At 47.9% G+C, this 4,970-nt stretch overlaps 1 long non-coding RNA gene across 1 annotated transcript in view; it reads left to right on the plus strand.

The window, feature by feature from the left end:
- The window catches only part of LOC139582393 (uncharacterized), a 55,919-nt gene extending 55,832 nt beyond the window's left edge, over nucleotides 1-87 (plus strand). The window contains exon 3 of the long non-coding RNA XR_011676345.1: nucleotides 1-87. This exon is cut by the window's left edge and continues 65 nt beyond it. This is a non-coding gene — a long non-coding RNA (uncharacterized lncRNA).
- The last annotated feature ends 4,883 nt before the right edge of the window (nucleotides 88-4,970 follow it).

Raw genomic sequence — 4,970 nt, forward strand, 5'->3', positions numbered from 1 at the left:
GCCCTGTGTAATGTTCAATGTAATTGCATTGCTGGACTTTTTGATACTTCATGTATTTGTATTGTAAAAAATAAAAAAAAAGTACAAATAAAAGGAAATGTGTAGTTTGAACACATCTTTAATGTTTATTTGTTTTAGCTGTTAGTGATAATTTCCTAAGTGTTAATGCGTTTGGGTTTACATCACTAAGCCTTTAAGTGTGTGTTATGAATGACCAAAGCTGTCTGACTTTATAGTAAGTACAGCGTCATGGGATATAGAGTCTTTATGGATGTGTTATGAATGGCGAAGGTGCCTCACTTCAAACTAAGAATTACAAGACACTATATAAAGTGTCAATAAAGGTAATTTACGTTCTGCTGATTTATGAAGGTTCTCTCATGATCCACAGGTTACTGTAGGGTGTGAGAGGTATTTAAATGGGTTGATGGACCTGCAACACTTGCGTTTGTGTGTGTGTGTGTGTGTGTGTGTGTGTGTGTGTGTGTGTGTGTGTGTGTGTGTGTGTGTGTGTGTGTGTGTGTGTGTGTGTGTGTGTGTGTGTGTGTGTGTGTGTGTGTGTGTGTGTGTGTGTGTGTGTGTGTGTGTGTGTGTCAGAACCAAGATGATTGGGAGTAGTCCAACCTGAGACCACTGCACCAGGTATTCCTCTTCCCATGCTGGAGACCAGGGCTTGATTACAACCTGTTACAATGGTGCCAACATTTTGTGGCTGACCTTTCAGCAGGGGAGTGGGTGAATGTGACCTGACTGGGCCCAGCACCCCACGATACGGCTTGTTTTTGTTGTGTGAATGTGTGTGTCCTGAGGAACTTGGTTCCAGAAGAAAGACTATTTCAATGTCTTTGGGTTGGGGGCTTTCATCAAGGTACAGTAAGTGTTTATTGGTGTAAAATCGTCCCCCAGGCTATTGCACACACATCACATACAGTATAATCCTGGGATATCAACCATTCCAAGTTTGCCTTACTGGGAGTGACCATAGAATTTTACAGGAGGAACTTACTGAGTAAAGTATTTGCTATCGTCACTACTTAATACAGTCAGAAAGTAATAATTATTGATAAACCTGCCCATTTCCACAATTTATCTTTATCAATTTAACTCTAACTAATGAAGGCCAAGTTTGATGTGTTGGTCCACCAGACCTTCCGCACATTAGGTGTAACACGGCTAACAGGACATCACTTTAGAGCGTGTGCCATCCTTCAGCTCAACACTTCACCCTTTATAAAGCACATGTTTATATCATATTCAACATAGTGGGTATGTCACATTTGACATTGGCGATTTTCACACAGTTATGCCACATTTATGGACCTTTTATAAAGCCTGACATATGGTTATAGATGATTTGTAGATTACATTTATTTAGTGCTTAAGAAGGCATTATGAAGGATTCATGAAGCCTTTATAAAAGGAATGTAATTTAAAGCGGAACCCTGGATGGAAACATTATAACGTCTACAGGAGAGAGTCTTATCATACCACAGCTTTTCAACTGCTTTGAGGGACTTTGTTGGTTTCAAATGACATTTTATTTGTCACATGCACCGAATACAACATGCTTACTCATGTTTCGGGTTAAAAGTATGCATTACAAAATAACAACTTTTGCTAATGTGTGAAATGTACATCTTGCCGACACAGACGTAGAACAGCATGAAAAACAGAAGTACAGTTATGACCTGGGATTGTGTCCGTGTTTGTGTTCATTTTACCTAAGACATTTTCTGTGTTTTCTTCTTCTTTCCACTCTATGAAGTGATGTGTTATCCCATCGTTTGTTTACCTCTCTCCTGCCCCATGTTATCCCATCGTTGTTTACCTTTCTCCTGCCCCGTGTTATCCCATCGTTGTTTACCTCTCTCCTGCACCATGTTATCCCATCGTTTGTTTACCTCTCTCCTGCCCCATGTTATCCCATCGTTTGTTTACCTCTCTCCTGCCCCATGTTATCCCATTGTTTGTTTACTTCTCTCCTCCCCCATGTTATCCCATCGTTTGTTTACCTCTCTCCTGCCCCATGTTATCCCATCGTTTGTTTACCTCTCTCCTGCCCCATGTTATCCCATCGTTTGTTTACCTCTCTCCTGCCCCATGTTATCCCATCGTTTGTTTATCTCTCTCCTGCCCCATGTTATCCCATCGTTTGTTTACCTCTCTCCTGCCCCGTGTTATCCCATTGTTTGTTTATCTCTCTCCTGCCTTATGTTATCCCATCGTTTGTTTACCTCTCTCCTGCCCTGTGTTATCCCATCGATTGTTTACCTCTCTCCTGCCCCGTGTTATCCCATCGTTTGTTTACCTCTCTCCTGCCCCGTGTTATGCCATTGTTTGTTTACCTCTCTCCTGCCCCGTGTTATCCCATCGATTGTTTACCTCTCTCCTGCCCCGTGTTATCCCATCGTTTGTTTACCTCTCTCCTGCCCCGTGTTATCCCATCGTTTGTTTACCTCTCTCCTTCCCCGTGTTATCCCATCGTTTGTTTACCTCTCTCCTGCCCCGTGTTATCCCATCGATTGTTTACCTCTCTCCTGCCCCGTGTTATGCCATTGTTTGTTTACCTCTCTCCTGCCCCGTGTTATGCCATTGTTTGTTTACCTCTCTCCTGCCCCGTGTTATGCCATTGTTTGTTTACCTCTCTCCTGCCCCGTGTTATGCCATTGTTTGTTTACCTACATTTACATTTAACATTTAAGTCATTTAGCAGACGCTCTTATCCAGAGCGACTTACAAATTGGTGCATTCACCTTATGATATCCAGTGGAACAACCACTTTACAGTAGTGCATCTAACTCTTTTAAGGGGGAGGGGGGGGTTAGGAGGATTACTTTATCCTATCCTAGGTATTCCTTAAAGAGGTGGGGTTTCAGGTGTCTCCGGAAGGTGGTGATTGACTCCGCTGACCTGGCGTCGTGAGGGAGTTTGTTCCACCATTGGGGTGCCAGAGCAGCGAACAGTTTTGACTGGGCTGAGCGGGAACTGTACTTCCTCAGAGGTAGGGAGGCGAGCAGGCCAGAGGTGGATGAACGCAGTGCCCTTGTTTGGGTGTAGGGCCTGATCAGAGCCTGAAGGTACGGAGGTGCCGTTCCCCTCACAGCTCCGTAGGCAAGCACCATGGTCTTGTAGCGGATGCGAGCTTCAACTGGAAGCCAGTGGAGAGAGCGGAGGAGCGGGGTGACGTGAGAGAACTTGGGAAGGTTGAACACCAGACGGGCTGCGGCGTTCTGGATGAGTTGTAGGGGTTTAATGGCACAGGCAGGGAGCCCAGCCAACAGCGAGTTGCAGTAATCCAGACGGGAGATGACAAGTGCCTGGATTAGGACCTGCGCCGCTTCCTGTGTGAGGCAGGGTCGTACTCTGCGAATGTTGTAGAGCATGAACCTACAGGAACGGGTCACCGCCTTGATGTGAGTTGAGAACGACAGGGTGTTGTCCAGGATCACGCCAAGGTTCTTAGCGCTCTGGGAGGAGGACACAATGGAGTTGTCAACCGTGATGGCGAGATCATGGAACGGGCAGTCCTTCCCCGGGAGGAAGAGCAGCTCCGTCTTGCCGAGGTTCAGCTTGAGGTGGTGATCCGTCATCCACACTGATATGTCTGCCAGACATGCAGAGATGCGATTCGCCACCTGGTTATCAGAGGGGGGAAAGGAGAAGATTAATTGTGTGTCGTCTGCATAGCAATGATAGGAGAGGCCATGTGAGGATATGACAGAGCCAAGTGACTTGGTGTATAGCGAGAATAGGAGAGGGCCTAGAACAGAGCCCTGGGGGACACCAGTGGTGAGAGCATGTGGTGCGGAGACAGATTCTCGCCACGCCACCTGGTAGGAGCGACCTGTCAGGTAGGACGCAATCCAAGCGTGGGCCGCGCCGGAGATGCCCAGCTCGGAGAGGGTGGAGAGGAGGATCTGATGGTTCACAGTATCAAAGGCAGCCGATAGGTCTAGAAGGATGAGAGCAGAGGAGAGAGAGTTAGCTTTAGCAGTGCGGAGCGCCTCCGTGACACAGAGAAGAGCAGTCTCAGTTGAATGACTAGTCTTGAAACCTGACTGATTTGGATCAAGAAGGTCATTCTGAGAGAGATAGCAGGAGAGCTGGCCAAGGACGGCACGTTCAAGAGTTTTGGAGAGAAAAGAAAGAAGGGATACTGGTCTGTAGTTGTTGACATCGGAGGGATCGAGTGTAGGTTTTTTCAGAAGGGGTGCAACTCTCGCTCTCTTGAAGACGGAAGGGACGTAGCCAGCGGTCAAGGATGAGTTGATGAGCGAGGTGAGGTAAGGGAGAAGGTCTCCGGAAATGGTCTGGAGAAGAGAGGAGGGGATAGGGTCAAGCGGGCAGGTTGTTGGGCGGCCGGCCGTCACAAGACGCGAGATTTCATCTGGAGAGAGAGGGGAGAAAGAGGTCAAAGCACAGGGTAGGGCAGTGTGAGCAGAACCAGCGGTGTCGTTTGACTTAGCAAACGAGGATCGGATGTCGTCGACCTTCTTTTCAAAATGGTTGACGAAGTCATCCGCAGAGAGGGAGGAGGGGGGAGGAGGGGGAGGAGGATTCAGGAGGGAGGAGAAGGTGGCAAAGAGCTTCCTAGGGTTAGAGGCAGATGCTTGGAATTTAGAGTGGTAGAAAGTGGCTTTAGCAGCAGAGACAGAAGAGGAGAATGTAGAGAGGAGGGAGTGAAAGGATGCCAGGTCCGCAGGGAGGCGAGTTTTCCTCCATTTCCGCTCGGCTGCCCGGAGCCCTGTTCTGTGAGCTCGCAGTGAGTCGTCGAGCCACGGAGCAGGGGGGGAGGACCGAGCCGGCCTGGAGGATAGGGGACATAGAGAGTCAAAGGATGCAGAAAGGGAGGAGAGGAGGGTTGAGGAAGCAGAATCAGGAGATAGGTTGGAGAAGGTTTGAGCAGAGGGAAGAGATGATAGGATGGAAGAGGAGAGAGTAGCGGGGGAGAGAGAGCGAAGGTTGGGACG

This window comes from Salvelinus alpinus, chromosome 8 (assembly GCF_045679555.1).
Source record: "Salvelinus alpinus chromosome 8, SLU_Salpinus.1, whole genome shotgun sequence".
Taxonomy (NCBI): Eukaryota; Metazoa; Chordata; class Actinopteri; order Salmoniformes; family Salmonidae; genus Salvelinus; species Salvelinus alpinus.